At 38.9% G+C, this 12,857-nt stretch overlaps 1 pseudogene across 1 annotated transcript; it reads left to right on the plus strand.

The window, feature by feature from the left end:
* Positions 1–10,821: 10,821 nt before the first annotated feature.
* Positions 10,822–12,611, plus strand: LOC143551311 (NAC domain-containing protein JA2-like; annotated as a pseudogene). The gene is made up of 3 exons (XR_013138477.1): positions 10,822–11,012; positions 11,114–11,385; positions 12,298–12,611. The product of XR_013138477.1 is annotated as an NAC domain-containing protein JA2-like (transcript).
* The last annotated feature ends 246 nt before the right edge of the window (positions 12,612–12,857 follow it).

The raw sequence follows: 12,857 nt of genomic DNA on the forward strand, positions 1-12,857 counted from the left end.
TACTATCTGACGCAGATAATTGACCAAATAACTTAACAACATAAAACATGTAATGACGTGTTCAAAATAGCAAATTGTTCAACAAACAAATATGATAAATTTATGAATAAATTCAAATCACTTGCTAGTAAAAATAATAAGAATAATTCATGCCTAGCAAAATTCACATATTAAACTGAATGCATATACAAGGTCAAACCCTCCGCCGACTAGAAGCTGCCGTCCACATTCAGATCGATCTCCCTTGCAAAGTGCAAACTGCTGTCCATAGCCTTTTAAAAAAAAAATTTCTCGGTTGTTTTGTGCAATGGGCTGAAGCACATCTTTCTTTTAATCCTTTGTGGGCTGATACTAATCTTTTGTCTCGTTTGAGGCCTGCTCAGTTAATTCTTGCACGCAAAAAAGAACAATTAAGTTTGATCCACTAAATAACCCAATTCCAATTATTTAGCCCTTTGATGTTGTAGACTTGTATCACAAATTCACAATCTAGTTAATTATAGCGTACTTCACCAAAGATAAAATACGCCAAACAAGACTGGGTTCGAAACTAATGGGTTCAATCGCCAAAAAAGTTGGTTTCGTTTGAAAATATCGTGATATAGGTTTTAATAAAAAGGCGAAAAAGATTGGCAGTGGCAATGCGAAGACTTACATGTAGCTGAGAAGAAGTGAAAAATGGTTGAAAACAAACTTTTGAAGGATAAACATATCGGTGAAGGCCACAAATCCACAACTTAATTGTAAGAAACTGGTGCATCAATGGAAAGCGGATAAAGATTTTGCAATACAGGCAATATGCGATAAAGGGCTGACATATCAGAGTCTAAGTGGATACGCCACACTATGAGACACAGGAATGGTCACCGAATTTTTAGTGAGTTTAAGAATGACAAGAATGATTTTAAGGATAAATGTATGCGGTACTGGAAGCACCTCTTGGCCAATGTGTGGAATATCAAGCGGCATTCCTTTGGTTGGTGCGAGTCTTTCCAAACTAAGATACAACGGGTTAGAATATAGAACACAATATGAGTAATCCATCCGCATCACGCATGTCAACCGATATGTGACAACCATTGGACTCGTATCAGAAAAATCCACGTCAGGAAAAAAAAACATATATATGTGCCAAATTGTGAAGTTCATGACAAAAAACTAGCGTGAGCCGAGCCTGTTGGGCCTCCAAAAATCGCATCAACTAAAAAATCTCAAAAAATTGAAGGTTGGATGGGCTTGTTGGGCTGCCAAAAGATGCGCTAAGCATGACCTGCTAAAATCCTTGCAAGTGTGCAACACTGCAAGTTGCAACCTAACCCAAGAAAGAGAAGCTGAGAAAGCAAGTACTCTTCTTGTCAAATTATTATCGCACAAGTACAAATTATTATTATTATTATTAGAGAAAATTACTGTTTGTGTCCCTGTGGTTTTAAGACGGAAACACAATGAGTCCTCGAAAAATTTTTGAACTGGTTGAGTCATCGTGGTTTCAGAAACGAACCATTTGAGTCCATGCTGTTACTTAACTTTCAGGGTAAACTTTCATTTTATTGAAACCACAGAGACTCAAATTGTTCGTTTCTGATACCACAGGGACTCAAATTGTTCGTTTCTGAAACCATAGGGACTCAACCAGTTCAAAAAAATTTTTGGGGACTCATTGTATCTCCGCTCTAAAACCATAGGAACGCAAACAGTAATTTTCTATTATTATTATTATTGTTATTATTATTATTATTATTATTATTATAACAGCAAAATTCAACAGTTAGCTTACACTTACAAGAAATAGATTGTAAATAACACAACCTTACACCACCAAAATTCCACATTTACCTTGCGTAAAGATTAATTTGAGGTGCTAAACAAACTAACATAACTAAACATAGATAACGAACAGAATGTGCTAAAACCAAATCAAAGTAACCTTTAGTAATAATGTTGCCCCTAGAAAGTTACTTAAACTAAGCTAAGTTGTAATGGGCAACAAATTTAAATGTATGTATTAATGAACATAAACGCACAAAGTTAAATAAATATATGCTACCGGACATAAATGAATAAGCTTAAACGAATTTAAATGATCGAAAGTAAACAAACGTTAAGAAAACATAAATGAATGAATGACACATGTGTTCATGTTTATTTCCTTTAACTAACTGTAAGATATAAAGAAAGTTTCGTGTAGCAGTGTAGTTCGACATTAGTTAAACAACCCGAACGATACAAATCATTATGTAAAAATTTTAACAATAACTAAAGAAAAAAAATGAAAAATCCATATAACATCAATAAAAAAGCTAAATGTTAAAAGGGTTTTGTTTTATAAAAGTAAAAAAAGAAAATAGAAAAAACGTGGAAGACGTTTTTGGGTCTGAAGTAAAAACAGATATCACAAGAGGCCAACGCGTGGATATAGTAAGAAAATGATTTTTGGAAGCATTAAAAAAGCATTGACCACGTTGCATAACACACCGACCAGAGTGACTTAAGCCTCCACCTTCAAACTTTTGAGAGGATTAAGGATGCCACCGCAGCCTGTTCATGCTTTTCAACATCGAACTAATATAAAAAAATTTTATTTTAAGACGTAGATGATAATCTAATTTAAAATACATAATACTATGTTTTACTCTGAAAAGTAAATGTGACAAGTGGAATTCTTTGAATTTCAGTAAAACTCTTCATAAGTAATTGACATGAAATAAAATATAACACAAATTTATCGCCTTCTACTTCAAATTTATATATTTGACATAATATGAATCCTGAAATAAATAAAACACGGAGTTTTAATTAGTTAATCAAGTATTAAGTAAGAATTTTAATACAAAACTTAATGGGGAGAAGAACAAGTAAAATCGAGTGGAAATCACGAGTGTATAGTTATTGTCGAAGCACGAGATGAATCTGACCTGATCCATGACGATGTTTCCACGGATTTCAAGATGAACGAACCACGTCTTAATCTTCTTCTCCGGCTGGTTGGGATCTGCAATGACTTTTTGGGGGTGTGGAGGTGACCGCTAAGAAATCTCCAGGATCTCTTGTTCACAGACACAAAAATATGGTGGTGGCTCTTATTGAGAATGACCAACCCCTAATAAGGAGGTGGAGACCTCCTTATATAGGGAGCCTCATGGCCACCATCATGGTACCCTAATGGGCCTAGCCCAGTTAGGGTTACCTCCACAAAACCCACTCAGCCCAATAACATTGTATTAGTCCATATAATAAAATAAGCCAAACATAATAAATTTAGGGTCGTAAAACCGGGTTTAGTACCATACCCCTACAAGCCCCCCCAAGTCCAGCGTTGCTCCTGGGCGCGCAAGCGTTTAGGTGGAGCGCTGGACTTTATGAGGTGTGTTAGGGCGTGAGGCGGTTTTTTCCCTTTTCTTCGGCCTTATCTTTATTGTCTTTGAGTTTTGGGAGGTTTTCTTCATGACGGTGACGTGTTGTGGTTTTTATGATAATGATGGTGCACTAGCATGAATAAGATATAGCACGCCGAATAATAAAAGCCTGCGTGCGAGGCGACTTACGAGCTATGAGAATAATAAAGCTTGCGCGCGAGGCGACTTATGAGCTATGAGAATAATAAAAGCTTGCGCGCGAGGCGACTTACGAGCTATAAGAATGATAAAGCTTGCGCGCGTGAGGCGACTTACGAGCTGTAAAAATAAAGAAGCCTGCGCGCGAGGCGACTTATGGATCTATGAGAATAATGAAGCATGCGCGCGTGGCGTCTTACGAGCTATAAGAATAATGAAAGCTTGCACGCGAGGCGTCTTACGAGCTATAAGAATAATAAAAGCTTGCGCGTGAGGCGTCTTACGAGCTATATGAATAATAAAGCTTGCGCGCGTGAGACGACTTACGAGCTGTAAAAATAATGAAGCCTGCGCGCGAGGCGACTTACGGATCTATGAGAATAATGAAGCATGCGCGCGTGGCGGCTTACGAGCTATAAGAATAATAAAAGCTTGCGCGCGAGGCGTCTTACGAGCTATAAGAATAACAAAAGCTTGCGCGCGAGGCGTCTTACGAGCTATATGAATAATAAAAGCTTGCGCGCGAGGCGTCTTACGAGCTATATGAATAATAAAGCTTGCGCGCGCGAGGCGTCTTACGAGCTGTATGAATAATGAAGCCTGCGCGCGAGGCGACTTACGGATCTATGAGAATAATGAAGCCTGCGCGCGTGGCGTCTTACGAGCTATAAGAATAATAAAAGCTTGCGCGCGTGGCGTCTTACGAGCTATAAGAATAACAAAAGCTTGCGCGCGAGGCGTCTTACGAGCTATATGAATAATAAAGCTTGCGCGCGTGAGGCGACTTACGAGCTGTAAAAATAATGAAGCCTGCGCGCGAGGTGACTTACGGATCTATGAGAATAATGAAGCCTGCGCGCGTGGCGTCTTACGAGCTATAAGAATAATAAAAGCTTGCGCGCGAGGTGTCTTACGAGCTATAAGAATAATAAAAGCTTGCGCGCGAGGCGACTTACGAGCTATAAAATGATGATAATGACTGACCCACAAGGGCCTCCTCCGCGCAGGATGAATATCCCGGCCTGTTTTCAAAATAATAATGGAGGCACAAATGGCCAGATAATAATAATGATGTCATAGATGTTTGTGCGGCTCGTAGCCGAACCTGCAAAAACATGTCAACTAAAAGTGGATGTATTGCATGGTTCCCATCCTCGGGCAAATTATGAGGTGTGCCCAACCTTTAAGCTTGGCGCGTGGCCTATGGGTTTATGAGGATTCCTAACCTTTAAGTTTGGCGCGTAGCCATATGGGATATTATGAGGATTCCCAACCTTTAAGTATGGCGCGTAGCCATATGGGATATTATGAGGATTCCCAACCTTTAAGTATGGCGCGTAGCCATATGGGATATTATGAGGATTCCCAACCTTTAAGTATGGCGCGTAGCCATATGAGTACAATCATGGTTGTTCTTATCCTGATTTGGATTAGACTGTTCATTTGTTATGTCGCTTACGCGCGGCCTGCGCAATGTCTCCTTTATTCTCACGCGCAGATGTGGTGCGTGAGCGTGCATGATGCGTGAGCATCTAATATGCATGAGCGTACGTGAAGCCCAATAACATATGTGATGCGTGAGCATATGAGATGCGTGAGCATGTGATATGCGTGAGCATACGTGATGCGTGAGCATACGTGATGCGTGAGCATATGTGGTATGCGTGAGCATACGTGATACGCGTGAGCATGCGTGATGCGTGAGCATGTGATATGCGCCACGAGCATAGGTTTTGGCTGTCTTCATGAGTATGTGATATGCGTGAGCTGTGGCGTAGAGTAATCGCCGGGAGCGCGCATGCGATCCGCTGTGGCGTAGAGTAATCGCCGGGAGCGCGCATGCGACCCGCTGTGGCGTAGAGTGATCGCCGGGAGCGCGCATGCGACCCGCTGTGACGTAGAGTGATCGCCGGGAGCGCGCATGCAATTCGCTGTGGCGTAGAGTGATCGCCGGGGGCGCGCATGCGACCCGCTGTGGCGTAGAGTGATCGCCGGGGGCGCGCATGCGACCCGCTGTGGCGTAGAGTGATCGCCGGGAGCGCGTATGCGACCCGCTGTGGCGTAGAGTGATCGCCGGGGGCGCGCATGCGACCCGCTGTGGCGTAGAGTGATCGCCGGGAGCGCGTATGCGACCCGCTGTGGCGTAGAGTGATCGCCGGGGGCGCGCATGCGACCCGCTGTGGCGTAGAGTGATCGCAGGGGGCGCGCATGCGACCCGCTGTGGCGTAGAGTGATCGCCGGGGGCGCGCATGCGGCCCGCTGTGGCGTGTAGTGATCGCCGGGAGCGCGCATGCGACCCGCTGTGGCGTAGAGTGATCGCCGGGAGCGCGCATGCGGAATCCGAAGTTGATCCACAGGGAGCGATTTTGATCCGCGGTGGCGCGCACAATCTAGAGATTTTGAATATCCACATCAGGTAGGTTTTATGTAAAACCAACAGATCTAATAGGATTTATAGATCTATGAATATGAAGTGTGACTGTTGCTCAAACGAACCCAGATCTGAAAAAATCATAACTAGATTTGGTATATTTCACTTAGAAAAAACACAGATCTAAGGATTTTCCCCAAAAGTTCGGTGGTATTTCTTCCTGTGTATTTCCAGATCTGGAAGTATTTTTTAGATCTACGGATTTCCATAGAACATATCTGAAAGAAGAAACCGTAGACCCGAGATATTGATGAACAAATCGGAGGGCCGAGACGAGAAGCGAAGCGTGGTTCATTGATGTCCCACGGATGGCGCCAATGTCGAAGCACGAGATGAATCTGACCTGATCCATGACGATGTTTCCACGGATTTCAAGATGAACGAACCACGTCTTGATCTTCTTCTCCAGCTGGTTGGGATCTGCAATGACTTTTTGGGGGTGTGGAGGTGACCGCTAAGAAATCTCCAGGATCTCTTGTTCACAGACACAAAAATATGGTGGTGGCTCTTATTGAGAATGACCAACCCATAATAAGGAGGTGGAGACCTCCTTATATAGGGAGCCTCATGGCCACCATCATGGTACCCTAATGGGCCTAGCCCAGTGTCACACCCGGTCCATAGGCGGAAACAACCGTTGTGCGACTCATGAAAGGTTTTTCGAGAGCGCGGTTAAGCAACAACTATATGATAAAATACATGAGGATTTCATTCATAATATAAGTTTTACAAAAATATCCATAAAAAAAAGTTTACATATAACATATTGAGATTTCACAGTTATGTCCTGCCGAAGGAGATATAACCGTGAAAACTCCAAAATATAAAATCCTCATACATGAAATTTCCATAGTTAAACATAAAACCGTAGTGAGACACCGTGACCTCTCCACGTAGCTAAATACCTGAAAGACACGTAAAATAATTTAATCAGTATAAACTGAGTGAGTTCACAAGTTTTGTGACTCGATAAAATGCTTTATAATATAATTCTCATAACGTCATGAATGCAGTATCCATGACTTGCAGTGTAACGTGAATACATGAGTTCGTAACCATTCCTTGACTATATATATACACCATAAAGCCCCACATAACATCCCACGAGTCCACGAGGGAATAAATAAATCGGAAAACTAAGCACCCGTCTTATAAAGTGGCGCGACCACTTATGAGTGGGTTGGTCAGACCAGTAGTACTACCCGTAGAGTTCCTCGGCTATAGTTGCCTATAGTTTATGGTTACAATATATACCGGGGACTTTATGTACCATGAGCGCGCCAAATATCTCATGTACACGCACATTGTAAATCAAGATATACACCATGATAAAACATATTTAAACACGTGTCCCTCGCCCCGAAAACAGTTTAAAACATAGTGAAAATAGTGAAAATAGGGGTTGTGAGACTCACCTTAAATGAGGAATAATGTTCCGTTATACTTGGTGAGTTTCCTGTATTATATCGTATACGTATGCACTTCAGTACATAATATATAATTATTAATACTTAGCCCGATACATACTTATGAGGTGACGGTATATATGTATACTTTTTATACATTAGCGATACGGACGTTAGACAACGTCTTATACTTGTTATGTATTTCCGTTATATCCTCTTTATATATATATCCTCCGAGCATTAGGGAATGCTCGATACAAATTATTCGTCGGTAATCATGACGTTCGTGACATGCTTTAGCCTAATAGGTTTTGGAGCTCTCATCGTTAGTCCCCAGGTAGGTAACGGGCCCATCTATGATATATTCAGTTACCAGCCTAGACAGGACGTCCCGACTACCGGCACCTCCACCCTTCCAGTTACTCGCAATATCCATCACAAAAACCCGTATTTTATATTTATACGTATGGCACATATACAGGAATATATGTGTATTAATTGTATATATCATTTCCTCATGTATACGATAAGTATTATTAGTATTTTCGTCTTCGTAATATATAGTTATCACATCCTTTGTTTTTATAACATTATACATGGGTATTTATATTTTCATTTGCGTATATAGGAATATACGTGTACCTTGTATTTTACCCGTACAATCATCGTTATTTTTATTTCCAAGACTTGATGCAAGGATTGCACCTTATGTTTAATGTGCACTTTTATTTATACTTTTATCTTTATTACTAGTACTCATATTTTATCATTATTATTATTATTATTACTATTATTATTACTATTATTATTACTACTTTTATGACAAACCCGATACGGTTTTTAATACGTTAGTTATACCTTTTTTAAAGTTTAACATAACCAAAATTCCATCTTTATATTTATATCATCTTGTTTATTTATAAGTGGGTTTTACTACTCAATATCATTTTTACCTTAACTAGGTGTTCTATTAACCTTAACCTTCCTTAAACCCCCTTTAAATCCTTTATATCTTTTACTTAACATGATTTATCCTTAATTATATGTCATTTCAACACCCTTCAAGTTTATGTTTATGTCTAATCACCTCATTATGTATATGTATCTTAGGCTTAGTCCATGTTTTTCTACTAAACATTATATGGCATTAGTACCTTGGGAATGTCGGTTTTTGAGCGATTTAAGACGAGATCTAGGTTCCTTGACGTTAACCATGATGTTAAGAGTCTACAATATGTTCAAATAACATGAAATAGGTGGATTAGGGTCAAGTAAAATGATGAGACCGTGGCTGGACAGAATCTGTGTTTTTCCAGCCACCATAAACTGTTACAACTCGAGTTTTCGGCTTACCTAATGCTGAAATGAAGCCGGAAATGGATGTTCAAAAGGTGTTTCGTGATCCTTGCGAGTTTCCTTGGATTCCTAAACAAGAATCACCCAAAAATACCAAGTGGTTTGTGAGATATGAACAAAAGAAGAGAGGGGGGTACTGCTGGAAAATGCAGTTTCCAGTAGTGACCTTTGAAGGTTCAAAGCTTCTTACCGAGTCTTCCGGGCAGAGATCCGTTCAAGGCTTTCTACCACGGTTTAAGGATTTCTTCTAGCTTTCCAACGATATATAGGGTTCAAGATGTTCAGAGCAGCATTATAGAGAAAACGGGTTGCAAAGAGGCGGCTGTGGTGGTGCTCTGCTGCTGCCTTCGGCCGAGAGAAGAAGAGGTTGGTTTGGAGCTATGTTTCTTGAGTTTGTGTGTGGTGTTTTCCATCCAAGTACTTGGTCTTATTTATAGGAAAACCCAAGGGAACACATCCCTTGGTTTGGGGGATTATAATCTTATCAAATCAAGTGCAATAGTGATCAAAGTATGGTGTTTATTGTTGTTTATTTGAGGGAATGGGGGAGGCGGCCATAGGGAATGGTTAGGAAGATTTTTGCTTGATCATGTAGTACATTCACAATTATGATGTTGAAGATGATGATGATACATGATCATGATACATATGGATGCATGGATAATGGTTTATAAGATTTAATGTGGTGTTTGTTCCTTGTACATTAAAACTGAATGGGAAGAGGTTGGGGTTCGGCTTTGGGCTGCAAAGGGAAGGTATTATGGTCATTTAATAAATATATTGGTTGTCCAAATGTAGTGCTAAGTTCAATCTTGGTTCGGGTCTTAAGTGGATAGTCGTTAGGACGAGTTGATCATCGAGTAAACAAGTTATGGAATTTATATTGGACTTAGGTATTATGAGCTTCTCTTAATTTATTTGGTCACCTATAAAGTATTATAGATGGTATGGAACCCGGTATTTATTTCGGTTCCCGGTATGATGTATATTTAAATTTAGCCCGGAGTTATATTCGGTTAAATAGTGCTCCATATTGTAATCTTTCATGGATTGTTTAAATTATTAACTTCATATTATTTTGACTAGTATACCTTTAATTCCTTCATAGTTTCATATCTTGGTCGTCTCACTGTATAACGTATCATTGATTTGGCCGGTTCAGCGACTATATTCTATTATTTAAACGTTTATGGCGTTTTGGTCCAAATTAGGGAATTAGGACATTACTGGGCATGGTCTTACCATTACCCCTTATATTGGATCATATATATATATTTAGCTTGATATATTTGTCACCTCTAAACTATTACTGGGCTATCTTCATCATATAGCCGTTCTCATCGGCACTTTATACAATCCTATAGGCATTAACGACTGTTCTCGTCCACATTTCAAGTATACTATGGTTTATACCTCATATAAATTATATAAATGACACGTAATTTTGATCAATTATAAAGATTAAAGAATATGGAAAATTACCGGGTGTCACACCCAGTTAGGGTTACCTCCACAAAACCCCCTCAGCCCAATAACATTGTATTAGTCCATATAATAAAATAAGCCAAACATAATAAATTTAGGGTCGTAAAACCGGGTTTAGTACCATACCTCTACAGTTATGATGATTATGCTAGTGAGATCATTCTTAGCAACAAAAGGGAAAGTTATGATTGTTAATGGTCAAACTGATAGTATGATTTAAACAGGGGTCGTGCTAGTTTATACGGCAGACCCGACGATGTTTATTCGAGTCAAATGAATACAGTTTAAAAGTATTCAAAATGTAATTCGATATACTCTATAGCCGGTATATTGTCACTTGTAGTGAAGGATAATATTATAAAACTCAAACGTGTAGAATGATCAACCTACACGAGTCACTCAAATATTAAAATTAGTTTCCGTTCACGCATTTGGACCCTTGACCCTTGTTCCGGATAAGGTTGGCCGCTTGGATTACTGAACCCATTGCTGGTCCCCACCGTTAATCCTGTGTGCTCCACTTCTATAAATACCCGCCCTTTTACCGGTTTTTCGAAAAAAATAATATAAATCTTTTCTTTGTAAGAAAAATGGTTGTGCAGCCGGTGCCCGTGACGGATCCGATAACTCAGCTAAAGTTACCACCCGGATTCCGGTTTTACCCGACCGACGAGGAGCTTATGGTGCAGTACCTATGCCCGAAAGTCGCGGGGAACGATTTTCCCCTTCAGATAATCGGAGATGTTAATTTATATAAATTTGATCCATGGGAGTTGCCTAGTAAGTGTTTTAAACTTTTTTTAATTTTATTCATGCAACTCATGGTTTTGTTTTTTTTTTTTTTGACGAAAAAATTGAACAATTGTGAAATTTGTTGATAGGTAAGGCGATGTTTGGCGAAAAGGAATGGTATTTTTTTAGCCCGAGGGATCGAAAGTACCCGAATGGGTCTCGACCCAACAGAGTTGCCGGGTCGGGTTACTGGAAGGCGACCGGAACCGATAAGGTGATCACATGGGAAGGACGGAAAGTCGGAATTAAGAAGGCGTTGGTTTTCTATGTCGGTAAAGCTCCTAAAGGATCCAAGACTAATTGGATCATGCATGAGTATAGGTTAACGGAAACATCGAAAGATAACAACAATAGCTCCCGGGTAAGTGAAGCTCCGGCTCGTTTTTGTGATTGGTTGGTGTGCATGAAATTGGAAAAACAACCCGAAACCGAATAAAACAAACTGAAATAAAAATCGATAATTTGGTTTTATTTTTTTGGAAAAACCAAACTTACGATTTGGTGATAGATTGGTGTACATGAAACCGGAATCACAATCAATAACCGAAATAAAAATCGACAGTTTGGTTGGTTTTTTTTTTTTTTTTTTTTGAAAAAACCAAACTTACTGGTTAGTTTTGATTTTGCGCTTGATAAAAACCTAAAAATCAAACCACGTAGAATTTTTAGATTTTCATTCTTTTATGTAAAATAATTTATTGTAATTTAATAAACATCTATTTAAAATGATTTATAGATTTTCATTCTTTTATGTAAAATAATTTATTGTAATTTAATAAACATCTATTCAAAATGAATTTTTTTAGATTTTCATTCTTTTATTCAAAATAATTTATTGTAATTTAATAAACATCTATTTAAAATGGTTTTTTTAGATTTTCATTCTTTTATGCAAAATAATTTCTTGTAATTTAAGAAACATCTATTTAAAATGGATTTTCTAGATTTTCATTCTTTTATGTAAGATAATTTATTGTAATTTAATAAACATCTATTTAAAATGAATTTTTTAGATTTTCATTCTTTTATGTAAAATAATTTGTTGTAATTTAATAAACATCTATTTACAATACATATGATTGAAATATTTTAGTCTAAATGTGTAATAGTTAACTTAGACCCAAATATATTACTTTGGGCCAAATTTTTCCAACCCAAATTTTCAATCTTAAATAATAGCCTAATTTTGATTTTTGGTTCGGTTTTAAACAAAAACTGTATAAATTAAACCATGCACACCCATAATCGAACTCAATTTCTAACCATTTTACAGTTGGATGATTGGGTGCTATGTCGGATTTACGAGAAGAAGTCAAGTGCTGAGAAAACGCTTTCCGGTGGGCCGAGCACCGAACAGAGCCACAGCTCTCCGACATCATCATCCTCCCATTTCGACAGCGTTCACGACTCACTTCCGGCGATCAACGACAATCTTCAGCACTTTCCGACCAATGATTCCATGAACGAAGATCAGAAGGTCAGCCTTCAAAATTTGATACGGGGAGCTACAATTAGACTTCAATTGATCCGACGTTCGACATGCAGATGAAGTTCGATAAGTCACCGGAATCTGAAGTCCAAAACGGAATCAGAAGCCAAAGAATTGAAAACTGTAACGATTCCGACGAAACCAGGTATACCCTAACCGGTAGACGTTAGTTACGTCATATGTAAGGTCGGGTACATGAGTTACCATGGTAAATATACGAGAATACATGGTTCATTGTATTGATTGTATGTGAATATATAATTCACCGTATTGAATATGCGATCAAACGATCGATAATTATTGAAACCCGAATGAATCGAGGGTTCAATTATAGACGAGATATA

This window comes from Bidens hawaiensis, unplaced genomic scaffold, assembly GCF_021521415.1.
Source record: "Bidens hawaiensis isolate Kalapana, Puna unplaced genomic scaffold, B.hawaiensis_p1.1 tig00016363_1, whole genome shotgun sequence".
Classification (NCBI taxonomy): Eukaryota; Viridiplantae; Streptophyta; class Magnoliopsida; order Asterales; family Asteraceae; genus Bidens; species Bidens hawaiensis.